Genomic DNA, 27863 nt, shown 5'->3' on the forward strand with positions numbered 1-27863 from the left:
CCATCGCTGGGCTGCAGCCTCTTCTGGGATTCAGTTCCCTTGGAGCTTTTCCACTTTCTGCCTTGGTCCAGGTGCAAGGCCTGGGTGAAGTTGTTGGTCTGCTGGAGCAGGTTCTTCAGCTGCTATTCAGGCAGCATTTGGCTCTAGTTGCTTGCTGGGTGAGAACAAGGCAAGTTGCCTGACTTCTGCGCTGGTTTAAATACGACAATTAATGCCCTTTGGTAACAGAACTCTGATAACTGGACCTATAGGATGGGACATATCCAAACATGGCCAGGGCACACACAGTTCACAGCTGTGTTACAAACTTAGTTGCACGTGGTATTTGTTTATCTGGACCCCAGGAAGTGTCCAGGTTTGCACACTCACAGGTGCTATACATTTGCCTTGGCCATATGGACTCCAGGAACTGTCCCATGTTAGCACATTTGCAGGTGCTTAGCCCATTGTCTGGGCTAGGGCATGTCTGGGGGTTTGACCCTTCAGGACAGGCATCGAAAGGAATAGGAAGGGCAAGGGGAAATCTAGGACGAAAAAAGCACTGACTTAGCAAAGGAAAATGGGTATGGTTTAAAATGTGAAAGATCCCCAACCCAACAGGAACAGAAGAAATTACTTCATTCCAGGTTTTGATGTTTGGTTTCTTTTTTTGTTACTCACCATTATGTCCACAAACAAACCAAATTATTTTTTTTATCTAGAAAAATCAGGTGATTCTACTCTGCCACTTCCACTTTATCTAAATCAAACTACGCTTGGGCTCAGTTTCCTTGGCTTCTGTTCAATGGAAACTTTTTATTTGCCAGATCTTTTGCATTTCAATGTCCACCCAGCGTGTGAATAGTGAGGTGCTTTCCATCCAGCAACAAAAAAGAGATGGATCAGTCCATCTGCCTGTGGTGGCTTGCAGAGCTGACATGCTGGATCATTACCAGCTGCAGCTCTGAAATGCCATGGACATGAGAACAATTATCTGTATTACAGGTCGGGATTTTCCAACAGGTCTGGGAAAGAGCTTAAAACACAGAGTATGAACCAGAAAAGAGCCAATGAATAGGTTGGTGGTTTGAACAATTTGTTTGCATTATAGTAATTTCTTGAATAAAGTCTGACTCAAGTGAGTAATCTCCTCATTTTTTCCCTATGTAATGAATGTCTAAGGTAACAGAGCTTTACTTTTGCCTTTTTTTCATTACATTTCTTGTTCTATAGGGCCCAATAGCTTTCATAGCCTTCCTACTGCAGGAGGAGGGAAATGAAAAATCTTGGAAAAAACAGGCTTTTGGGCTTTTGTGAGGATACTTATGTTTATCAGCATAGAGTCAAAATGGGCTGTTTTACCTACCCATAAAGTAGCCCCTTGTAGCTCCTGTTTTGTTACCTCTTAATTAGTTATTTTTGGTAGGACTTAAGAGCTAAGAACATCCTGCAGCATTTGGCCTTATTGCCCCTGAAAGAGCTTTCCCTGAGCCCAGCTGTATGCTGTATATGGCTCAAACCGTATGATCCCAATTGCCCCCTCGGTCTTCTGATCCATTTGTTGCACCTCCCATCATCTATCACCTCCACACTTGTGTAGGGGACTTAACCTTCCCAGCCAGAGGGCTGCTGGGTAAAAAACTTGAAAGGTGAATTTGTGAGGGAGATGCTGCTGTGTGAGGCTGATACACTAGATGGGGTAGTTGCTGTGCTGATCAGCATCTCCCCAGTACCAGATTTCTGCTTACTCACCTGCTCGCAGCTGGGAGGCTTTGAAGTATGGGCTCGTTTATATGAAGTGAGCAGCCTTCCAACAGCAGAGCTGGGAGACTGACCTGAGCTGGTTTCACCTGACTTCTGCTCCTTCCCAGATGAAGTCATCATTAGTTTCGATGTCTTTATGTGCAAACTCATCTGTCTTTAAAAGCACAAACCTGGAGTGGGGTGGGATGGTGTGGCAGTGTGTTAAATTTCCTGAAGGTCCCCTTACTTTAAAAATAAAAATCTAAAAATCCATAAAATACATATTTATACAACACAAAATGTTATTATCAGCCATTACTCTTCCCTCAGCCAAGGCAATACTGCAAGCTTGGCATTATCGGTTGTGCTGGTGAAATTAGATCTCCTTGGAGCATTGATTCTGCTGTACTTTGGTTGGGGCTTGCAGGTTTTGTATTGATCTGCCAAAGAAACTGCTGAGGAGTGGGCATGCAAGATCTGTTGTCTGTGTTGTTTGGGAACTAATAGAAGCTCTTATTATTTGCCTGTTGCACACCTGGACATTGATTCATTATGAGAGAATTCAGCTTTAATTAGACCTGGGTTTTCCAGTATTTGTGTGGAGTGCTTTGACTTCAATCCACAGCAAATTTGTAAAGACAGACTCTCAGGCTGAGTTGTTCATTTGTTGTATAGTCTTTGGAAAAAAGACCCCCATCCATCAAGAAATTGGACTAAAATTTTTGTGTGTGCTGAACCTGAAGTAATTATTTTCCAAAGCAGAACTCAATGGGATCTATAAAATATGCTCAGAAATACACATCCAGACCTCCACTGGCAGAGTGAATTGAAGTACGTATTGCTTACCCTGATGTTTTCCTGGCCTGCTAGAGATTTCGACTTGATGTGTGCAGCTCTAACAGTAGATGTAGTATCCCTTGACTGGTCTGAAAGAGATTGAAAATGGGAATTCCTTTTCCCAGCCTGAAAACTCCAGCATTAGAAAGGCTTTCCCCAGAAGCCTAGAAGAGAGGCATCACTCATTCTTTCCAACCTCAAAACAATTTTATGGCAGGGAAAAAGCTTCTTTTTTTCTTTTCTTCTTCCTTTTTTTTTTTTTTCTTGGAGGAGGGGGACCTGGCTAGGATTTTGCTTTTAGACTTTATTTAGTGAAAAATACTCTAGTAATGTTAGGTGGATCATACATAGTTGGTAAGTACTAAAGATAACATCAAAGCGTTCATGTATGGTAGTATGTGAGTAACAAAGTTTTCTATATGAAATTATAAAAGTATAGACACTAGACATATGACTAAAAGTAAGCTAAAGCAGTTTTCCCATGACAGATCCTCCAAATGAAACATGAAAAGAACACTCTTATTAAATTATCAAAACATTTCTCAGTTATTTATTCAATACTGTCTGAAACAAGCATGAACAGTGACTCAGTGAAAAATAACTGTCATTTGGTAGAATGTAATCCAAGTGCTATAAAATTATATCATTAAGGTGGTATAAAATCAGAGGTCCATGAAATTACTTCTCTAAGTTCGGGTCACTTGCCACATATATGTGCAGATGAATATAAGAAGAATGGGTCGAGGGGAATGGGAAGAGAAAAAAAACAGAAGGGCCCTTATAATAGCTCTTGTTACCAAGGTCTCAGCTGAATACGAGCCTCTAGCAGTCATACCCTTCCAGCAACCCCCAAGCAACCACTGCAGCATCTCCAAGACTAAGAAGTCAATGCTCCCCTCCCTTGCTGTGGCCCAAGTGCAGGACCTGGCACTTGACCTTGTTGACCTTGCTGAACACCCTACAATTAGCCTTGGCCCATCAGTCTGTCCTCTCTAGATCCTGCTGTAAAGCTTCCCTACCCTCTAGCAGATTGACACTGTCACCCAGCTTGGTGTTATCCACAAACTTCCTGAGGGTGCACTCAACCCCCTCTAATAAAGATCACTAATAAAGATATTAAAAAGAATTATACCCCAGTACTGAACCCTGGGGCACACCACTAGTGACCAGATGCCAGACAGGTTTAACTCCTTTCACCACCACTCTTTGGGCCCAGCCATCTAGCCAATTTCTTTGTCCAGTTCAGAGTGTGCTTATCTGAGCCGTGTGCCATGAGTTTCTGAAGGAGAATGCTGTGGGAAACAGTGGTCAAAGGCTTTACTGAAGCCTGCTTCAGTGTGCTTCCAAAGTGATTTAGTTCTTGATTTGGACATAAAATCCTCTGGGAGATGTATAGCAGAGAATCTGCAAGTTCTGGCTAAGCACATTAGAATGTTTGCCTATTGCATTTGGCCTTTTTTTTTTCCACAAATAGAAATGCGATTGTTAAATCTGTAATTGTAGAGTCACTTTGTGGACTAGCCTAGTTCAAAAATTTATGCCATTTGTTAGTTATCTTTAAACGTCACCTTTTTTCTTAAAGAAGCATGGCAAAATTACTACCAACTCGTGAAGTATGTTAAAAAACTAAAACATTATAGGAGTTGTGTAACTGCAAAGAACAACCTGGCTGCATGGCTGATTTCTCACATACATAGGCATTGACAGGACTGTTGCTTTAATTTATATGGCCTCATTGCAATGTGTTGGGACAGCACAATTTTCTTTTTAGATCAGCTTCATCTCTGCCATGTTATTTGTAAATCATGTGACAGCAGCTTGAGAGCATGTACCTCCTTAATTGGTTTTTATTTGTGCTTATTATATAACTATTTTCCTTATGCTGTTTTCTCCCTCCTCTATTTACTGGGCCTCTCTATGGCTTCTTGTGCTTAACTGGTAGGGCTTTGCCATCCCTGACAGCCATCACTGCTGAGCAGCTGCCTTGGCTCAGGTTGTCCACACCATACATGTAAGAAGTTTTTCCTTTTCCACACAATCCTTCGTTTGCAGGTCACTTTCCCAAGGACTGGCTGGCAGGAGGTGAAGACGGGCTGGCCAGAGAGGATGAGTGAATGTACCATCCTCCAAAGCCAAATTAATTATCTGGATCTATCTCATTGTTTCCAAGGGCTTCCCAGAGCAAGGTACGATCGTGCTGGCAGAGCTGCAGCAGAGCACTTTGCTTGCACAGCAAAGGGGTTGAGCTTGCTGCATGGACACAGGGCACCTACACTAGTGGATGTCTTTGGCTCTGTGGGAGGGAGTTTTGCAATCACTGTTGCTTGGTGTTAGTGTGTCTGAAGGCTGTGCTGCCATGCAGTGAGACCTGGACAGGCTAGAGAGGTGGATGGGGAGAATTTTAATGAAATATAACAAGGCCAAGTGTAGAGTCTTGGATCTGGGCAAGAACAACCTCATGTAGCAGTATATGTTGGGGACTGACCTGTGGAAAAGCAGCATAGGGGAAAGAGACATGGGAATCCTGGTGGACAGAAGGATGACCATGAGCCAATGATGTGCTCTTGTGGCCAAGGCCAGTGGCATCCTGGGAAGTATTAGAAGGGGGGTGATGAGTAGGTCAAAAGAGGTCCCCCTCTACTCTGCCGTGGTGAGGCTGCATCTGCAATATTGTGTCCAGTTCTGGGCCCCTCAGTTCAAGGAGGGGGAACCACTTGAAAGAGCCCAGCATATAGACACAAAGATAAATCAGAGAGTGGAACATCTCCCTTATGAGGAGAGGCTGAGGGAGCTGGGTCTCTTTAGCTTGGAGAAGAGGAGATTGAGGAGTGACCTCACTAATGTTTATAAATACATGAACAGTGAATGTCAGGGGGATGGAGCCAGGCTCTTCTCAGTGATGTCTAATGATAGGACAAAGGGTTATAGGTGGAAGCTGGAGCAGAGGAGGTCCACGTAAATATAAGGAAAAACTTTTTCACTGTGAGAGTGACAGGACAGAGCAACAGGCTGCCCAGAGAGGTTGTGGAGTCTCCTTCCCTGGAGACATTCAAAACCTGCCTGGATATGTTCCTGTGTGACCTGTGCTAGGTGGTCCTGCTCTGGCAGGGTGGGGGCGACTAGACAATCTTTCTGTGAAAATTCATCTCAGGAAGATTCCAGAATGAATTATATTGAATGACCGTCAAATGCGTAGAAGACAAACAAGTCAGTAAATAAATGAGAGAAATTATGTGGTGAATCCATTTGATTTTCTACTTTTGGAAGACTAAGTTGTTGAGTGAAGGAAAATACTAGATGTATTTTGATTTGATATATCTTGACATAGAAAAGCTTTTGAGACTGTTCCATAGGACTATGTTTTAGACATAAGCTAAAAAAAATGGCCTAGATTAAATCTCCACAAAGTGCATTTACCACAGTTTGGTAAATTGTTTTCAAAAATATTTATCAGTAGCTTTCTGTCAGACTAAAAGGGCAAGCAGTATCTTGCAAGGGAAAGTCTGTGGCCCACATCTATTCAGTAGTTCAGTTTTGACTTAAACATAAGATTACAGAATACCCTTGCAAAATGTGGAACTGTTATGAAGCCAGGAAAGTTACAAGCACTGTGGAGATAGCACTAGGAGCCAAAATGATCTTCACAAATTCAAGCAAAGAGCTAAAACAGCTTTCTGTCAGTTGGCATACTCCTCCTTTGATCTGGTTTTCATATAACTGTGGTACACAAAGAAAGTATTATCAAAATCCAGGTAAAATTCCAAAGCACTTGAGAGGTTAATCACTGTCAAATAATTTATGCTCAGTGCTCAGGTTTTGTAAGGATTTAAAATAAAGATGTTTGAAAAAATTGGTTTGGAGAAATGCTGAAGCTACATCATAGAAATTTACTATTTCAAGTTTTCATACTTGAAGACCACAGACTGAGCAGGCAAGCAGAGAGCAGAAGGTTTGAGATGTTAAGACTATATGTGATTGTGCCGTTTATCCATGATGATAAACTAAAAGCAAATTAGAGAAAGGGAATTACTGAAAGACTGTGCTTGAAAACCAAAATGGAAAATGGGGAGTCAAAGAAGAAACAATCTTCATTGTAATCCTGTTGTCCAGGCTGAATATAGTGACAAAAAGATTTCAGCTGTTAATTAGCTATTTCAAATTCATTACATTTTAATAATTCAAACCATTAATAATGCAGGTAATAAAGTATTTCAAATGTATTTTTGTCTAGTTCCTTCTATAATATTCTGTTCCTTATTGAAGCAAAGAAACTTATAGTTCTCATCACCCTGCAATGTATAGAGAAGGAGAACATAGCTTTAAAGTACCTAATCACCTTTTATAAGGACTTTAATGAGCTTTTTCATATTGGTCTTGAGGGCAGCTTTCCCTGCACTTTCAAATATACTCTTTGGGCAAATTCAAGCAGTATGTTCCTCATGAAATGTTGTTATTTTTAGAAATAAATGAAGCAGGATACATCAGTTCTCCTCCTACATCTTTGTTGATGCTTTAGCATAAAGACCTGTGTTCAGAAGTTAATTACAGCATCCTAGATTGGACACCAAATAGGCACTGCAATTGCAAGTCAGTGCTGTTGTAAAGGAAAAAGAAAAAGAAAGGAACAATGCTGTACAAATGTTGCTTTGGAGTTCTTTTTACATCTGATTACCACTCCAGGAAAACTGTGCTGACTTATTTGCCACAAAAGGGATTAAACTGCCTCGCATGACGCCCTCAGAATAGATGCCCAGTTGAAAGGCATGTTACAGTAAACAGAGTATTTTGGGTAATAGCTTAAGGAAGGAAAGAAATACCACAAACTAACTTGTCATGTGTATTTGGCCCTTGTTTGAAACTCTTACACAATCTTCTATGCTGTTTCAGTTAGGAGGAGAAATCAATAACAGAAACAAGAATGGCTCTGATTTCTTCATCTGTTTATACACCAAGTTTTGTTTCCCTAAAGATGGCAGTAGTCAAACAAGAGGGTATAATTTCATTGCTCATGGCTCAGTCTCTTTCAGCTGATGTTTGGTCCTTAGTCTTTTCTTGGGGTGTTTTTCCCAGAATTTCTGTGGCATCATTGTTGCCTCCTTGGACAAATTTTCTGCTCTTTCTGCCCTTCTTCCCCAGACACGCATGATTCTGAGCAAAGCATCCAAGCAATTTGAAGATTTATAACACATTATTGAGTTCTTTGTAATACACATCTCAGCAGTGGAAGCCTTTACATTGCATTAACAGTAGTTTTCTGTCTGGCTCCATGCTGGAGCAGAGCATTGTTTGAGTTGTAACTCAGAATAAAAAGTTTGGCCTATGTAATATCAACATTATTACCTGAAATGACTCTGGGGTTCTGTTTTTCTTTTGCTATTCTGGCCAGCTGTGATCTAATGAAAGTACAGCCTATGGTGATAGAGTTGCATCCTGAGCTGGAAAATACTTACCTGGCCTGTTCATTCAACAAAAGCAATCTCTCTCCAATGCATCTTTCTTTTCCCAGCACCTGCATGTGGTATTTCTCCAGCATGCCAATTTGTCTGGTATGCTTTACTGATGTCAGTTTGGGTCTGTTTGTCACACACATTTTGCAGTACTTTCCAGCAAACATGTATTATCAGTCACAATAAAAATAACTAGTGCTGTTCACTAGCCTCTTTCATGGCAAATATATAATTTATAAAAATTAAAATGTACCTATCCTCACATTGCCTTTAAGGTGCATTGAACATCTGTTTTATTGCTGGCTTTAGAAAATTATGAAGCTGTGCAAGGTAAAGTGATCCAGGACAAGAGTTAGTAGATGTCAAAGTGAATACAGAAATTCCTGTGACTAACAAGGGTACTGAGAGTTGAATTACACACACACCAACTGACAAGCAATTCACCACACCTTCTGCACTTGGGAAGTGAAGTCAGTCTTTGACTATTAGTCACTAAAAAGAAATATTCCTTTGGTGCAAATAGGAAGCACTAGCAGTATCTGGAGCTTGATTCTAGTCTAACTGGATCCCTTGAGAAGGCTGATCACATGGAGGAAGTTCTCATTCATAAATATCTCACTTTGAGTCAAATGAAGTAGAGGGAGAAAGATGAGTGTTTTGTTTCAGGGGTCTCTGCTGGCAATACATAGACAGACTCAGTTCAGGTATGCTGGCTGTGTTTCACTGTTACACAGCCTGTTTAGCTTGTGCTCCTTCCCATGAAGGAGGAAAGTAACACTGGCAACTATATGAAAACTCAGAGGCTGAAGTAGTAGTAATCCTGATCTTGAAGAGATGGGACAGTTCCATCGGACCTTATACAGACACTAATTTCTCTTGCACTGTATATGGTTAAAGTGAATCCCTTCTATTTGGAATAGAAGTTGCAACTGAGACTGCAGTCCTAGTACAGTAATATAGAGACTAAATTTACATATAAATATAGAGAAATAGTTGTTGATCTCATTTGGGAGAACACATACAAGCAGTGTCCTTTACTCTGCTTTAGTTAGGTTCACCTACCATTCTCCTTTAAAATATTGCAGAACATCTGGCAGCACTTAACAGTGCTCCTTTAGTGGTCACTTCTGGCTGGTGGACTTTATTTTTATAATGTACACCATGGACTACAAAAGCAACACAGGTTAACAGTGAGATTTACATATTAGTGAGCAAGATCTTAGGGAAGAGACAGTAAGGTGTCAAGCTGAAGTTATACTTTCTTTAGTGGCTCTTGTCAAGTGTGTCATAGAATCATAGGACTGTTGAGATTGGAAGAGACCTTTGAGATCGTGAAGTCCAATCACTCGCCTTGAGCTTGCAATTCTGCCACTACAGCTGAGCCACTACCACTAAACCATGTCTCCAAGCACTTCATCCGTGCATCTTTTGAATGCCTCCAGGGATGGTGAATTCACCACCACCATAGGCAGCCTGTTCTAATGCTTGGTTGTCGCTGTTGTGGCGGACAGAGCGACACGTACACACCTGTAGTTATAAACAGAGTAGAGCCTTTACAACAAACATTTATATGTTTTTTATGCTATTGTGGCTACTTCTAATTGGTTAACAGGTTGTTTTCAGTATTCTTATTGGTTATTGCCATATCACTATGGTCACAGCTATTTATGTTACACATGGGAGGATTCAAACCTTCTATCTCAGTTTCCCAGGCGCTCTTCGTCCTTGCAAACCACCTGCATCTCTGGGACCTTCCATATCTTTATTGATACACAGTAATCTGCCCAAAGTTAAGTTTTTCTTTCCCAGGCAAGGAATCTGTAGACCTGCCACAGTTTCCCACAGTTGGTAACCCCTTCTGTGAAGAAATTTTTCATAATATACAATCTGAACCTCCCCTGGTACAAATTAAGGCCATTTCCTCTTGTCCTGATACTTGTTGCATGTGAGAAGAGATCAACTCCCAACTTGCTCCAACCTCCTTTAAGGTAATTGTAGAGATAAATGAGGTCTCCCCTCAGCCTCCTCTTATGAAGACTAAATAATTCCAGTTCCCTAAGCAGCTCCTCATAAGACTTGTGTTCAAGACCCTTCACCAGCTTGGTTTCTCTTCTTTGGACACACTCCAGTATGTCAGTATCTTTCTTGTAGTGAGGGGCCCAAAGCTGAACACAGTACTTGAAGTGTGGTCTCATGAGTGTCTAGACCTGCTGGCCACACTATTCCTGATCCAGGCCAGGATGCTGTTGGCCTCCTTGGCCACCTGAGCGCACTGCTGGCTCATGCTCAGCCGCTGTCCATCAACACTCCCATATCCTTCTCTGCTGAGGAGCTTTCCAGCCACTCTTCCCCAAGCCTATAGCATTGCATAGGGTTGTTGAGGCCCTGGTGCAGCACTTGATAATTGACCTTGTTGAATCTCCTACCGTTGACCTCAGCCCATCTATCCAGGCTTCTAAGTTATGTCTGCTTAGATTTCTGTCTCAGGAATCCTGTTACAAAACGCCGCAGTCATATTTGTCTAGCTAAGTATACAGTGCATCAGATACAATGCCTGACTTCACACTAGCAGTTGCTTTCAGCCTTCAGGGTTTGAAAGACATTTTCTTTCTCAGTGTTTATTTGATCATTTTCCTAAGGTTGTCAATTTCACATTTAAGTGATAATTAGCTAGGTCTCTCCTGCCTAAATTTTACTTCAACTGAGAGTGAGGCCTAAGACAGATACCAGTAAGTATCTCCAATGCAATGCACTTTTCTATTCCGTTAAGTCTTTCTTCATTTATTTTTAATCATACTATTTAAAACAACTGATGTACCCAGAATCATCCCTATTCTTAACATAAGCCTGACCACTTTTTAAGTCCAGAGATGAAGTCCTGGTCCTAGTGAAGGGGAAACGTTGCTGTTGGCTTCACCATGAGTGTGCCATCACCTTAGATCATCAGAATAGTATTTATTCTGTCTCAGTTTCCCTTTACTGAATTATCCATTAGCAGACTTTAAGGGAAAACAGAAAGAGAGTGACATTTATGCCTCTCAGTAAGGTTAAATTCCCTCTCTTTTTACTGTATATAAAAGTGTAAGAGAGAAATCTATAAAACACACAAGGGAAAAAGTGGTGGTCAGAAGGTAAGAATAAGGTCCCAAGATAAGCAGGCAAAAATGTTTTGTAAATCTATTATATACAGTCATTAAAACATGAAAACATTTTTTGCATATATTCATGATATTAATGCTAGAGGGCATATTAGATCTGACTTTGCCAAAACAAGCCCTTAAATTACTCTATTTTACTCTTTTGTTGACCTCAGTAACTTGTGTTTGATTGTTATCATCCAGAAAGATACCCAGTCCTGATGTGATGTACCTCCAGAGGCAGAGAATCCACCAGTAGCCTTGGTAGCTTAATTACACTTGCTGTTGTGATAGATACTTGTTTTTACTTGAAAAGTGTCTATTCTCAGTTTTTCAGCCATTGTTTCACATTGAAACTTTTTCTAACAGACTAAAAAGCTTTGTGTTATTCTTGGTGCTTTGCCCCTTATGACTCAAAACATGTTCACTTTTTATGTTGCAATAGAAGGCTGGAGCATTTTTGCTTATATGTGATAACCATCCTCATCCGGCCAGTTACTGAGAGCAAGGTGTTGCTGCCATCAGCCACAGTATGAGTGAACCAGAGACAAACCGAGATCCAAAACTGGTGTCCCTTAAATCCAGAGCTTCAGTTTGGCCTCCTTATAGAAAATCTGCCCAAATACAAATGCTGCAGCTACCCAAATATCATGATGGTTTCAGAACATTAAAAGATGTTCATACATTTTCAAGGCCAGAACATTTTATAAACAGGCTTTGTAGTTGCCTAACTCAGGTGTGGGAAGCCCACAGCCCATAATGTGGCTTTTGAGCCTGGGACTTCATTTCACAATGCACATATGGATACAAATTTTATATTCCATGTTATTACCACGTAATGCTGAGGATTATGTCAGCCTGCTACCTTATAACTACACTCAACAGTCTTATTTTGGATTGATTTGCCCTATTTCCTATGCCAGATTTAGCCTGGCACTCTGGATAGCAAAGGCCATTATCTGAGGTAAGGTTTTAGTTGGAGCTCATTGCTGTTTCCATAGGAATAGTAACTCATCTCAATGCACTTGTTTGTGATATTTAAAGAGAAAAGGAGAGAGGTTATTTCAGTTTGCTTGACAGAATTCACTTATGTGAGCAATATGTTATATTAATGCATGAACACCCACACCAGGGATTGTAAATGGCTTGTGCAGGCCTTGTAGCCTGTCGCCCAGAATACTTACCCAGTTTTCTGTGACAGAGAAAAATAACTCTTCTGCACTTTCCCAAATCATAGCCTTAATCCCTTTAGTAGCCATTTGCTTTTCCAAGTGATTTCCAGTTCTGGGAGACTGTAAATGCAAACAGAAGTGCATGTTCTGTTTCTGAGAGCAACTACTTGACAGTTGAGTGGAAGATCTGTGGCAGTTTTGGATCCATACACTTTTCTACTGCTGCAGCCCCACCTGGGACTTTGTGAGCTGGTACATGACAAGTTCTGAGAGTCAGACTTCCAGTAAGAGGGGAACATGGAGGACTAACTACAGCTCAGCTTGTGTGTCCATGTGCCCATGAGAGGACAAGACGAGGCAGGAAGGAAAAGTGGTACAAAAGTAATGTCTAACTAAGAAGGAGGAGGGAGAGTGCAGATGAGTCTGAGACATGGCATTTTTACCAGCTCTCAATTAGACCTGACTCTGAGTGGATTTAATTGTGCTCTGAAGGCAGCCAGCCCTGTTTAAATAGTAGTAATAGCTCTAAGCTATTACACATGTTGTTTCTGAGGCTTCCATTGCCAGCTGTGCTCCTGGCGACACCAGCAGTTATTTAATATAGATTTACTGTTGGTCATGTTAGGGTATAAATTGTTCAAGCATATCCAAGTCCATGAAATCCTCTAAAGATTTCCAGGCATAAAAGGGCAGTTAGGCATGTACAAACCCGTGCCTGGTTCTATATCAGGGTCAGTGGGAAAACTAAGGGGGAAAAACTTGTGTTTATTTTTCCAGATCTTTCAAACCAAATACATAGCACACCTCTTTCTGGATATGAGTTCACTAAAAGCCAGGATTCAGAAACAAGTTAAGATTTACTTAAACAATCAAGCATTTGGAGGTGTTTTTCTTGTCCACACTTTTATCTCCTGCTGAGCACCCATTTTCATGATGTGCTGAAACCCCTTTCTTGACATCTCCCCATGTCCCTGCTTTCCCTTCCTACAGCCTCTGCGCCTCCTCTCACTCAGCCCTGTCACTCTCTCTGCACTATACACAGACATATGTCCAGCCCTTTCCTGCTCCCTCTGAAAACCCATCTGTGCTGTGAAACTCTCCACCTACAACTACTACACATTGCTGTCTGGATCCCACTCTCTTCTTGTTTTCTATTAAATCTGTTGGCTTCAGCAGTGATCCTTCTCCCCTTGCAGCTTTTGGCAAGAGTCAGAGCCTCTGCATCTGGCCTGGCTATTCAAGGCTAAAGTCTTCCCATGGAACAAAAGGCTCCTGTTGCTTGCTCAGCAAAATAAAGCATTCTCTGCACTTAAAGCAGTATATTAACAATATTTCCAGGTTGAACCATAGCTTCTTTCCAGAAAGAGAGCATCTCTGTTACTCTTCTGTGTTAAACTCTTCTACTTCTGTGAGGTGGGGAAAAGATGTTTGGCAAACCTTCTTCTGGTGATGCTGGGAACTGTTGCTGGGCTTAGGGAAGGGTTCTGCTAGAGGTCAGTTCTGCCATATGCTGAACTCTCAGCCCTAACCCAAGGAAACATATTCCCTGTGTATGGTTCAGCACTTCCTCAAGAGGCTTTCACTTTTGCTTAGCAATTTTCAAGAAAATGGGAGAGGAAAGATGGTTTTCATATACCTAAAGCATGAAGATCACACACCTAACAACTTTGTATTTATAGAGGTGTTAATAATCAAGGATTTCGGTGTGGTTTAGGTATTCTTTTGCAGTAAGTGCCAATCTTTGTTACTGACTGAAAAACTGGGATTCGTCTGTAGCAGCGCCCCAGATCCTTTGCTGCCATCCCTGTGGCTTCACAATGTCCTTCCCTCCCTTCTCCCTCCCTCCCTGTGAAACCACCCCACCACTGGTGGAGAGAAAAGTGTACTGCACAGGAGGAAGTACCCTCTAGAGGGCCACAGATCCCTTGCACTCAGTGTGGTCCTGGCCCAGGACTTGGTGGATACTTAGAACAATTGCACAAAACTGTATATTTAGAGTGTTGGCATTGACTATAGAAGCCCACAGCATCTAAAAACAAGTACGGTTTCTCCCAGAGACACCTGTATGATGGTTTCTGTGTGGGAAGAAACAGACATAGTGAAAGGGAAGTGAAACATTTTGCCTAAAATGGAGTCAGATCTTAGCAGTGACAAATCTGCACCGAGCCAAGCCAGATTTCACATTTTCTAAATGTGTTCTTAGGCATCTTTGTCATGATTGGAAACAGCACAGCTGAAGCTGTACATCAGTTCTGTGGGTTTGTCAACTCAAAGTGTTTTCAATCGCTGGGCACTGAGGTCTCTGTTTACCCTGCTTTCTGTATTTATTACTTACCTGGGCATATTGCTGTGCCTCTGTGAATCCTCATCGATTTTCCCAGGAGTGAAATGTCATTACTGCAGCAGGGTGTGTACATCAGGTACATTGAAGAATTGGATAATTAGGATTCTGTGTCATTAGTGATGCTTCTGATGTACCCCATAATGCTTTCTTCTCTAGGAGGTGGCACTGATTACCTGAGTTAGCTGCTCCATTGGCTCTTGGCACTGTACCACTGGGGTCTCACACAATCTCCCCTGTATTTACCTTCACACAGCTCGGGTGTGGGGATTAAGCATAGTACAAGTCATTCCTGTAGGAGGTTGGATGTTGGAGGAGCTTGCACAAAATCATTCAGAAAGTCTGGATGAAGATGGAATTGAACCCAGGTCTTAAGTGCCTATAATGTAAAGAAATGTAAGGCAGGACCCCCTCCTACCTGAAGAAAACTGGGATGTAGGTTGATGGAGTACGAGATTTTGGGAAGGGAAACAGAGAGCTTTGGACTCTGCAGATGTGATCTTCTGAGTCCTTTCTCAAAATTGCCCTTAAACAGACTGAAGTATTTTGGTGTCATGCAACTATAGACTGTGATGGAGTTGTTCTGTACTAATAAATTAAGAAAGTTTATGTTTGGAATATATGTATATTTAACTTTTAAATCACCATTGCGGCCTGCCGTTCAACCCCACCGAGTATCTATATCTTTCTTTTGCCCATGTGTAGTCAAGGAGACATTGCTTTAATCTTGTAACAAGTGCACCTAATCATACACATTTATTAATTTCTATGTGCTAATCTACCTACAAGAGAAAAAAAAGAAAAAAAATGTATTTTGTAAAGTTCTTTTTTTGGAAGGTGCTGGTGAGTCATTTTCTGTTCAAATGGAAGAGATTTAGGGCATATTAAGTTTCTATTTATAGTTAGCTTTCAAGAGTTAATATATGGTTACCTCACACAGCCCTGATGAAGCACCCAAACTCAGTGCTGGTTTCCTATATCTGTACCATTGCCTGGTGGCTGTTCAAGTGCATACTACTGTTTTCCAGACCAGGTGGAACTCAAAGCAATCAGACTGGATTCAAAACCAGTCTCTTAACTTTAATCAGCACAAGACATTTGTATACTTGCTAGGATTTAAGATACTGAAAGAGTGATGAGGTGTTGGAGCAGCCTGCCTAGGGAGGTGGTAGAGTCACCATCCCTGGAGGTGTTCAAGAAGCATGTAGATGTGAAGCTTCAGGATAAAGTTTAGTGGTCATGGTAGTTGGGTTACATTTGGACTGGATGGTATTAAAGGTCTTTTCTAACTTTAGTGATTCTGGATTCTACCCTGCAAAGATTTTGTCACCATTTCCCATTGTTGGTTGGGTTCAGTCAGACACCTGTAGGCTTTGCAGCTCTGCAGAACCCCACCTGCAAACCCTGTGTCACAACCCAGTGTCCCAAGACAATCCTGGACAGCAGGAGAGGTCGTGCTAAGATGAAAAAAATTCCCTTGGAGTAAATAAAAGCGAACTGACATCAAACAGGTGATGAGTTGGGTTTGTTAGAGCCAGTGAAAACTCTTAGTAATGGACCAGAGATGAAGGAAAATGGGAAGAAAAAAGGGAGAGGGGAAAAAGAGAGAGAGAGGGAAGAAGATATCACCGCTCCTTAGATCCAGTGAGGATAAAAATACAGGAACAGTCCAAGTTCTTGGTGGTGAGTGTACATTCCTCTGGGGTCTTCTGTGGTAAGTGCACCATTGACCCTGGAAGTTGTGGTCCTTTCAGGGAATCTCCCTTTTATGCAGACAGTTTCCTTTTCACTAGGTTGACTTAACAGTTGAGCAATAGCATCCTGGCACAGAACCACAGACCTCTGCTCTTCCCTCCCCAGCAGTCTACCACTGCTACGCTACATCTCTCTGGGACCTGGGAGGCTTTGAAGACCCACCAAGAGCCCCTGCTTTCTCTCCTCTCCAGGAACACAGTACTCTCCAGGCAGCTACCCTCTACAGAGAAGCTGAAGAAAACTTGTTGCTTCTGTTGGGTGGTCATTTCACAGCCCCCAGTCTAGTACTCCCATGCAACAATATTTCATCAGATGCACATTAACCAGTTACCTAAACTGGCACATTAATCAATTGTCATTAAGTGATACAGAATCTAGTGGATGAATAAGCTCCTTATTGGTAATTTTTAACCCTGTGTATTGGTGTGATTGTAGCTCTCTGTAACATGTACTAATGCAACATGTCTATGATAACTTCTATTTTTATAAGCTCTTTATAAGCCACTTATAAATAGATCCTTAATATGAAGTGTGACAGATTTCTCATCTTTAGTCTCTCCTTAGCCCTCCAAGTGCTTCCTTTCTGGAAACACAGAATATATCCATTATGTCCTAGATATTCTCCATTCTTGCTGATGACTTTAGCTCCCAGCCATTGATTCTCTCCACTTCTTAATTGGTGTAAATAGATCAGTGCTGCAACTGTATTTTTATTTAATGCTTTAGAAGGACAATTAAGATCAAAGGGACAGTGAGGGAGTGATAAATAGAAAAGGTGTTTTGTTGCTGATGGGATGCTGTGAGGCTGAGGGTGATTCATGTCAATGTAATACGGATACAAAACTCTGTGTGGTATTTGTGTGGTGTCCAGTACTGTATGAATTCACTCTTTCACCAAAGTCGGTGTGTTTATAGTCTCCTTTTCACCACTGGGCAAACACTGTGACACAAAATGCTCTTTTAGGGGTATACAGCAAACCATTGCCAAAGGAGGATGGAACCCAAATTTCCTGGGTACCCTTCAAGTACTCCTTCTGTTCCCCTTCTGCTGCCAGGGGAGAGATTTTTTAAATTTGAAAATAAAGTATTTTTTCATTTGTAAGGAGGAAACTGTAGAATTTTAGAGAAGGGAAATCTTTATGAGTCTGTATTGGGTTTGTTAGATTGTTTACTTCTACGGGGGAAAAGCCTGTGCATCAGCAACTCAAGTGGTATGGAAAATTTAGAATACTTGTTTACCTCAGCATGTGTCATTTAGATTTTGTCTAGTCTATTCCCTCCACCATTCTGTTTGTTTTTACTTTGACTTTAAGGAAGTAAAGCCCTGTAGTTACTTTTCACCCTTTCCTTACTTTCAGCTATGAATGTTATAACAACTAATGTTGCCAGGCAATTAATATATGGACATGTATTTGCAGACAAGCACATCTACTGTGTTTTTCATAAACCATAGGGAACATTAGGTGCAAGACTTGTAGGATTTAAAGCACAGCTAAACTAATAGCTGCAGATTGTGATCTAACATAACACTTTCTCAAACAGAGATCCCTCCCTTGTTTTTTTTCTTCTTAAAACTTTTGCTGTTGCGTCACTGATAAATCACAAACCTTTGCTCTGTAATATATCCTTTTCTAAATTTTATTGAAAGTTTTGCTTTCCTACCCATTAAACCCGTCCTCATTAGAGTTATTTTTGCTTTTCAGAAACATATATTCAATATTATAGGCTTGGAGTTCTTTTGTTTTCTCCCTGAAGAGGTAAAACCCTGGGGGATTTAAGTATCTACTTGATAGGCTCGCACAATCCTAATCAGCCTATAATGGAGCTAATGGCTGTTTGTCATCCTTGGAGATATAAATTTCCTGGTGATGTCTGCTGCAGTCAGTGCATGAAGTATGCTCTGACTGCCAGCAAGGTCTAATAACCAGGAGAAGGGCAGCCAGCTTCATTAGCGAGAGGGAGAGCGTGCCGGCTGCTTTTCGGGAGAACTGTGCATTTTTGAATACCAAGAGGAGAAAATGGATAATGCTGGTAAGTGAAATAAAACAGATCTTCATCCTTAGTGGAGCTATGGGATTCGTTTGTATCCTGTCTCACTTGCTGCAGGAGATGTGTTTCTTTAGCCTTCGTGGCTTCTTCCTTTTCGGTGTCCTCTATTAGAGCAAATTTCTATGTGTAAAATGTGACATACTTAAGTTGTTAACCCTTTGATAGTCTGCTTTTCTTCTGTTTTAAGTCTTTCTTTCCTGGAAATGTGAACCTAAAACCGTAACACAGGATCTGCCTTTTTAAGGTTTTCAGTGTTATTTCAGAAGCTGTATACAGGAAATGTGGCAGGATATACTGACACAATGTATATGCATGTAATTCAGTTGGAAAATATCACTCACAGATTGCAATAGATGTGGATGGGTAACTAATAAAATAGATAATACATCTCTCTCATATGTCTTGTTTAAAGCTGTCTCTATGTGTTTCAAACCATCACACTCTGTTTTCTCCATATAATGTCTTGCTCTGTTTTATATTTAGTACACAAAACATTGAATATATTCACACTTTTTGTTGTTTCTTTTGATGTTCTAAGTTTAGATCATGCCTTTTCATGACAAATAATGCACTTTGTGGTTTCTAAGGAGGCACACACAATACCTACATTACACCAGTTCATTATTTGCATTTCCTATTTGCATTACTTTGTAGCATTAAGCAGAGCAAAAAGAGGGCTCTTTGGGATGGATATTTTGCATGTTACTTTGACTGCTGCAAAACTTGAAAACGTCAATGTCTTACTGATCTATCAGTACTAGTACAATACATATTAGGACACAGAACCTGCAGTAGACTCAGTGCCCTTTGAAACCTGCTCAAATCATCAGATTTGTCTAGTGATGACCTTAAAAGTGCTGATCACCTCTAGCGTGTGTGAAACAAATTTATTCTGCAGGAGATTTCAGTGATGATGCTATATATATAGCTTAAATTCTGTGGGTTCTTGCAAGTGGGTTGTTTTGTTTTAATAATAGCAAAATTCTTGCTTATGTCTGCTAAGCTGTCCAGGTCAATCTCATCTCAAGTGTATTGCTATCGACTTCTGCAACGTACAGATTAAAAGGTCCTGCTGCTTTTATATCTGTAAAGTACAAGACAACAAATAATAATAATAATTAAAAAAATATTTTCCAGAAATGAAAATATTGGCATTGTGGAGAATTACATTTCTGGTACCCATGAACTTAAAAACTGACATTGTGAAATAAACAAGATTAGGAATACTCTTTGCACTCAATACTTTGGCTAGCTTTTAAGAAACCATAACAGAATAAAAGATAATGACTTGTGTTTGATATTCCATGATGAGGCAGAATTTTCTGGTCAGAGGGGAAGAATTCCTGTTCTCTGGTATAGTAGCCTGTGGGCATGAGACACCCTGGCAGCAAGTGCTGATTCCTCTAGGTTTTTATACTCCTCAGCCTGAACAGCTAATACTGTTGAAGTCTTGACAGAGCTATCACCTTAATCCAGCCATAAAAATCTCTTCTGGAATGAGTCACATTTATTTTAAAGGCCAGTTTTGGAGGGGTGAGGAGGGAAGTTAGTGTCTGAAAGCTGCAGAAACTGATTTCCCTCTCTGTGTATATGTTATCTTGCCTTAGAAGTTTAGTTGCTATATGCAAAATGTGAAGGTGAAAATAAGCAAGGCTTTGCTCTCTGCACAACTTTTCCAACTAATCTCAAAGCTTCTTATAACATGGTTGCTGAATAACTCCAGAATTAATTTTTTTTCATGCTGAAACAGTGGCCCATACTTAGTACTTTTTAGAAACCAGTTGAAATTAGATACAATAATTCTTTTAGAAGGAGAATTCAAAGCTGGTTGTACAAATACCCCAAAACCAACCCAGCAACAGATGGAATTAAGCTTTAGTGAGGACATCTCAGCAGAAGGTAATGCCATGCTGCAGCTTCCACTATGGTTACCAGTGAGTTTTTTGTTGCCTGAGTCAGGTTGGTCCAAACCTCCAGCAAGCTTCAGCCCTATTTGTAGCATGGGCACGCTTCCTTCTCCAGGCAGTACAGCCACTTCCATGATTTGAGCACTGTAGAGAACACTTCCATTTCCAAAGACCCTACAGGGAGCTAGGTAAACACAGCTGGATCTGCAGAGTTATTTTTAGGGCTCTTAATCCCTAATTGCAACCAAACGGAGTTGGGTGCCAAGGTGGTTACTGTGTGTCTGAGCATCTCTCTAGATCCACTCTGTGCCCTCTGACTGCTACAGGGATGCAAGCACACCTTTGAAAACCCAGACGGTGTAATCTGGGCACTTAGAAGATCAAAGAGACAGGAGCAGGAAATTTGCAACCATAAAACTATCTGCCTAATTAGTTTGTTCTTTTGCAGTTTGCCAATTGAAGTGTAAACATGGTGATGTATACAAACTGGATACCTGCCTGAATGCTTCCTCAAGAGATGCTAATTCTGGCAATACAGAACTGCAGAATATTAGCACAGCTGCGAGTTTCAGCCACTGAGTGTTAGAAATATCAAGTTGGTTATCAGTGTCAGTGAATCAGGCCTTTGTTATTAAATTCGTCATGCTGTCAAAGAGACTTTCAAAGTCAGACCACAAATAATTGTTGGGCAAACTCCATTTTCTGTTCTCCATAACAGAAATATCTCTGTAATTCATCACTCTTCTTCTGTGCCATCATCGAAACAATTTTCTGGCCCAAACTGTTATTTAAAAAGCTCAGCGATGCTAATAGGTCACCTGTGTGCACATTTTAGCTGTTTCAGTCTGTGCTATTTTGTGGTTTTAAGAAACAATATTTTAATTTCAAAAGTTCTTTCCTTTAAATGTTAGATTGCTTATATTTTTAATCTGTGTACCAAGACAGCTCTACATAATCATTGTCTCATGTGTTCTTTTAGAAGCCTTTCGTGGTGCTTTTTGGAGGGGATTTCATGTAAGAAAGAGTGAGATTAGCATCATCCCTTCCCCCAGAACTCCTAGTCAGCCATGCAGACATGCATCTCACTTCAAAGTGGACAGCTCTCACAAACACATTCATACTCAAGGAGCATGCCCACACAAGGTGCTAAAAGCGTATGGGGGAAGGATCTTATCAGGGTGAATGGCACCACAGTGAGGTGCTGAGCTGTGCATATTATAGTAGTACTGAACAAAAATGGGAGGCCTTGTTTCATGTTTCTTGGGGATTTACATGACTTCCTTGCATTTGGAATATAATTTCAGCAGTAATGAGCTAGCTATACTTAATTGTTACCCTGAATTGTGTAGGCTTTATAGCTGTGGCTGCAGGTTATGCCTTCCAATAAATAATTTGTTTTAAAGGGACTGGATGTCTTGCATATTGAATATCCTGTCTCTGAGGAGTATCCAAGTAGCACACTGAACTTCATATTTGTCTTGTAGTGAAACTTAGATCTTTCCATTGAAGCAAAACTATTTAACTTGAGGCTTGAAATGTTGTGGGGCAGGATGTGTCTCGGGGCAACCTGATCTAGTGGAAAGTGTCCCTGCCCATGGCAGGCGGGTTGGAACTAGATGATCCTTGAGGTCCCTTCCAACCCTGACAATTCTGTGAATAACAAGTGTCAATTTAGACTTCTTCTGCATGATATCACATGTCACAGGAAGGGTAGGAGACACAGGAAGTTATCTGTAAATGGTAATTCCCTTGCTTTTGAAGTAACTGGTCATGTCTTTGTCATTGTCTTTCAGTAAGTCCATAGGATTTGTTTAGCATCCTTTAAATACAAGAGTGTTGGGATTGAATGCTGGTTAAGGATTTGATACTTGTAGTCTCCTACCTGAATTCAAGGCAAACAGGGTGCATTTTTTTTAAACACAGGGGAGAAATACATCCAGATATTTAGAAAAGCAAGCTGAGAAGTGGGCTTGATCCTGGTTTTCTTGTCAACTCAGGAGTGCTCAAAACCTGCAATGTGGGCCAGCTGAACTGTGTGAAGAATTAGGCTACACACCAATCTCACAGTGGGGTGTAAGCTTCACTTGTTGCCCTTAAGGGGCTCTGGAATTCTTTGGCCAACTAAGCTTAATATGGGCTCAATTGTCCTTATCAATTTGGAAACCCACTGAAACAATACCACTTGCAATGGAGACAGTGGCACTGTAACAGCAGGATTGTCAGCTCTTGGGACACAATGACTACTCAAACTCCAGCCTCAAAATCAATGGCATCCTGCTGGGAGCTTCTGTTTTGATCTTTGGTGATACTTTGCCCACGCTCTCCCCAACAGTGTGAAGGTGCTTTTGGAAAGAACAGCATCTCCTTTCTCTTCATCCTGCTTTTATGTATAAGTTTAGTCACGGTCCTTGCAATATCTGGCTATCAGCGATGCCGCGTTGACTTTTAGTCGGTTCGTCTGTCATGTGCTATATATCACAAAGGGATTTGCACATGGGCAATAAAACACAAAGCAATAATCAACTCTTTTATATTACATCATGTATTTTTAGTTGTCTCCTATTTGCAGTCATGGCCTCAGTTGAACCAGATGCTATAGTGTGTCATAGGTTACTGCTAGAATGTTGAACTTCTTCTTGTTGTAATTTTAGAATAATAATCATGGCTTATGCCTCTTTACCCAGAAGCTGGAATGGTGTGCTTATAAGGCCATGATCTTGGAAAATACTTCTATGAGGATTAAATTTCCTTGTGATGTTGCTGCTTCCAATATTATTTTCAAGTCTGTAAGCATGTAGTCTGGGATAATTCTATAGGACCTTGCATTGGAAGTAGCAAAATATCACCTAGGACTAAAACAACGATGCATTTTCTAATGCAGTGATGGTTCAAGCTGTGGCTGCACTGTGCTGAGCCACTCTCATGATATTTTAGGCAACTCTTCCAGTGACTACAATACTTATAAAGAAGTGCCATGAACTCCATCTGGTTTGGAGAGATGGTATAATACACATTTTATTTTCTAATAAGTTCTGGTTCTGTTTTCTGAAAAAAGCTAGCAAGCATCAGACCATCAGGTGCTGAATTTGTGCCTTATATTTACATTCTACTAGTTGTGTATTTTTGGCAAACTGCCCTCAGACCCCTGTTCTGCATGCTAAATCATCACTGCCACCAATGATGAAGAAGCAGCAAGTGTTGTGTATGGAAGCAGAAATCCACATTTGACAGATATTGCTTCCCCACACACTTTTATCAAGGACTAGACCATAATTGCAGACACTAACTGTTTTGACAGCATGAGGGAGCAGTCTGCTGGAGGAAAGGTTGTATCAAGAGAGGTCCCAGTGCAAAGCACTCTTGAGGAAAGCAGCCTGCTCTCTGGGGGCTTCAAACACCTCAAACTGAGGGGCTGGAACTGATCTGCTAGGGGGAAAGCAAGATCCTATGACCAAATAGCAGGTGGCTGATAATAAGGATCTAGTCTGCTGCTGCTTAATCATTATTCATTGTCTCTAGCTGTGAGTCTTCTTGCTGCTTAATTGTGGGATGACTTGCAGGGGTATTGCTGTGGCCACTAAAAGTAGACTCCATGAAATTTTACAAAAACGTCTTTTTTTTCTTTCTCCCCCTTCTGTCTCACTGTTCAAACTTTTTTTATATTTTCACATAAAATGTGTATGACACTTGTTCCTAAAGTATAATTGGAAAACTTAAGTAGCTTAGGACTGTAAGAATACCTAGCAGTCTTCTTCCAGCAGACAGAAGTACATCCTAAATAAAGCAGCTGAGCTGTTCTCTAATTGCTCCTTCTGGAGCATGGGAGGTCCAGGGCCAAAACAAATGGTGCCCTGTGGAGAGGCAGTGTCAGAGGAGATGGGTCACCTGGATTTGTTCTCCCACACCCAAGGAGCCATGTGTGTTTGGCTCTGAGCGCAGCTCAGCACTAGAGGGGATGTCCCATTTGCTGCTGGAGATGCCAGAATGAAGATGTAGCCATATTCATTTGAACAAAATGGCCTTTTTTCCCCTGCAGATACTGGGAGATGGAAGCTAATGTGATTTGTGCTGATACTAGTAAAAAAGCATCCTCTCCAAGCACCTTGGGGGGGCAGTGGTACCAGCAGTAGGACTTCTCACGAGCAACAGAAGTAGGGATGATGTTTATGGATGGCTCTTTTGCTCCATGAGGAGATAAACTCAATCCAGACTTGTTAGGAACACAGTATTGAGTTGCTGGGAACATATGGCTCAAATAATGGACATGAGTGCAGAATTACATCCAATTTTCAAATAAAACAAAAGGAGAAGCTAAACTAGCCAGGGCCAAATATTTGCTTAATCTTAAATTGCTTGGCACCACCCTTCCTTTAAGATAACTATCAAAAATTACTGTCATTACATATTTCCCAACTTACTGTGTGCTAAAATCCCTTTAGAAGTATTTCTGAGGAGCAACAAAATATTTCTGTCTCTGTAGAGAGGTAGACACAGTGGGAGACAATCCCAGAAACAATCTTTCCATCCGTGGCTTCACCATTACTAATAGAAGCCTTGCACAATGTAACTCAAACACAAATATGACAGCAGCTGGTATTTCCACAGGAAACAAAGTTGTGACTGATTCATCCTAGCTCCAGCTCCTGCTGACTCACAAGCCCCTTCTGTCTTTCTCACTGGGACTTGCCTTGGTCCAAAAAGCGAGGGGTATTTCATTATGGAGGCTTGCATGGAAACCATGTGGAGAGAGAAACTGAAAATATGGTGATCTTAAACCAGCAGAAAATGCATGTTGTTGGGAGCTGCTTTTTGACATTTAGACCATATTCTAGTATTGCTTTGCTACAGCCTTGCTGTCAAAGGAAATGGTTTGCTAATGTAGGAAACCTATGGAGTTTGTGTGCCTGTATGTGACAGAAACAGCCTATGTATTTTAGCTGCTTTGTTTGTAGCTGCAGTTCTTACATAAGCCTTCTTTTTCATATTTTTTCTGTTTCTGTTTTTGTTGCTTAATATTATTAAAATAACTAAATGACACATTACTCTGTTTTAATTTCAAGTGAAATTTGGAAGCTTCTAGTAGCGGCATAAGGTTTAATTGTTCTTGGCATTTTAAAAAGAAATGCAAATGACAAAGATATTAAAGTGACAAATTATGACAGCTCATGTAACACTTTTTTCAATGGATTTTTTCCATGCATTTTTAATACCCAGAATAGTCAGCCTTAATACTACTATATTTACAGTAAGTCATTATTCTAATGGAGACATTCTGCATTGTCAGGCAATACACAATCAGCAGTTTTCAGTAAAGAATCTGAAAACAGTTCAACATTAGTTCTGTGACAGAAACTTACACATGCCAGGCAACTTAAAATTGGGGCAAATATGCTGCCCTTAAATTGGGAAATAATTAGAGCACAGTAAGGGCAGGTTGCCAAATGTAACTTTTAAACTCCTCAGTTTATATCACTCAGCATGGTGATTGTGATATATTATGTGGCTCTGTAAGGCATAAGCATATATTTCCTACACAACAGCTTAAGGCTTTGAGTGATTCCTGCAAGACCGAAGTGACTGTTTACTTTGGCACATGCAGCTTCAGGAGGCATAGAGCACCACAGAATTTAGGAGCAAGGATAGTGTTGGGGTTAAAAATGGGAATGGAAAGCAAGGGGAGTTCGCCTTTCCCACTTTTCCTACAAAACTCAGCAATGGGATTTTTTTATTTTCTCCTTCAGCACTCCAGAAAGGCCATATCCATATAGTCAGTGACATGCCAGAGATCCTTGAACTAGCTCTGAGTATGTTTGTATGGTACAGAGCATTTTGCCTTGCAGACACTAGTCTGAACCAGTAAACAGCATGGTCACATCAATACTGGTGGCTGCAGTCAGACTGGTTAGCTGGCGTAGGTTAAATGTGACGTAGTGTCTTAAATCTGCTTGGCATCCAGCCTGGGACACAGCTTTTCTAGTTCTAGCTGGAGGATCTTTGAACACTGGGATGTTAACTGACACAGACTTCAGAGCCCAGTTGTGCCCCTAGTTTTGGAGGCACCATCCATGCTGAAGAGTCTTATTTAGAAGCTGAAGAAGGTTGCACAATGCCCTGTGAGGGCATCTTGGCAATTTCCAAGGTTGGATATATTGTCCAGGTGATGGGGAAAATATTTTCTTACTTACATGGGGGAAGTTCTGGGGCCAAATTAACTGTGATGAAGACATGAGCAAGATTGTGATGAACAATTTACTTTTCTTTGTCAGCAGCATCTGAAGGTAATAATCATTATATTATATGATTTTGTTGTCCTCCAGTTCAAAATAATGTGACATCTATTGATGTTCATTGTTTTAGATCCGGGTGGTGATTTTTCAACATGAATACTAAAGGAGATGAAGTAGCTGTACACATAGCTCTTCATTTTTACACAAATTTCTGTCATGTTAGCAAACTCTATAGTTCCATGAATGTTGTGTATATTCTTTAATACTGTAATTCAGGAAACTTCTCTGCTAAATAGAGTGGGAAGGCATAATATTGGCAAGGTAGATGTACTGCTCAGCACCATTTAGAGCCTTGTTTTGAAATGTTGAAGGAGGTAAAATAGCCAGTGTTATTTCTGTCTTTCCACCTAGCAATGTTACCTTCTACCAAGAAGGAATAAGGACAGGGGCAGGGTCTCCTTCCTCTCTCAGGTGGTAGCCTGCCTCAACTTTTCTTCTGCACCCCAAGTGAAAAAGCTAATGATATGCCACTTGAGTACGGGGGAATTTTGTATGGCTGCTGTTTAAGAGCACTTTTCTGAGAGCAGTGTTTCTCTGCTGCACTAGTAATGCTGTGCATGTGAAGTCTCCCACTGCCCATTGTGACAGTCAAACTCACTGTTAACTGTTGTCTGCCTGAGGTAGTGGCTTGCTAAGTCAGGATTGGCTGAGGTTAAAATTCCCCTGAGATGAACTCCCTCATCCCTGCTTGATTTCTTTGTTGCTTTTTTTTTTTAATCTAAATTTGAAAACTTGAGGGTAAATTCAACATTTTTCATCTCATGGAGCATATAGCTTCCAACTGGTAAAGTCTGTGCATCTCTTCCAGATGGAGATAGGATGTGCAACTGTTTCAGAGGACTACCTTTGGGGTAAAATAAAGTGAAGGGTGAAGTTAGCATCATTTCTATGATCAGCATTTAACCACACTTTTGTGGCACCACTGCCTCTTTGTCTGTGATCAGGGGTTGGACAAGATGACCTTTGAGGATTTCTTCCAACCTGATGCATTCCATGATTATCCTCCGCTCTGCCTTTAAAGCTCTTTCCCCAGATCAATAAGTGCTATCTCAAGTAGTAAACCAGACTGCTAATGGAGAAGAGGTTTGACACTGTTGTGAAAGACAGCTGATATGTGCTTGCCTGAAAAAGCAACACAAATAAACTTCTCAGCACATTGCAGATAAAGCTGTGTGACCTCTCCTTTTCTTTGCTTCTGCCACACCACAC

At 40.9% G+C, this 27863-nt stretch overlaps 1 protein-coding gene across 1 annotated transcript in view; it reads left to right on the forward strand.

The window, feature by feature from the left end:
• PHACTR2 (phosphatase and actin regulator 2) overlaps positions 1-27863 on the forward strand; it is a 145125-nt gene that overhangs the window by 16393 nt on the left and 100869 nt on the right. The gene's annotated exons all lie outside the window — the stretch shown is intronic.

This window comes from Indicator indicator, chromosome 2, assembly GCF_027791375.1.
Source record: "Indicator indicator isolate 239-I01 chromosome 2, UM_Iind_1.1, whole genome shotgun sequence".
NCBI classification, from domain to species: domain Eukaryota; kingdom Metazoa; phylum Chordata; class Aves; order Piciformes; family Indicatoridae; genus Indicator; species Indicator indicator.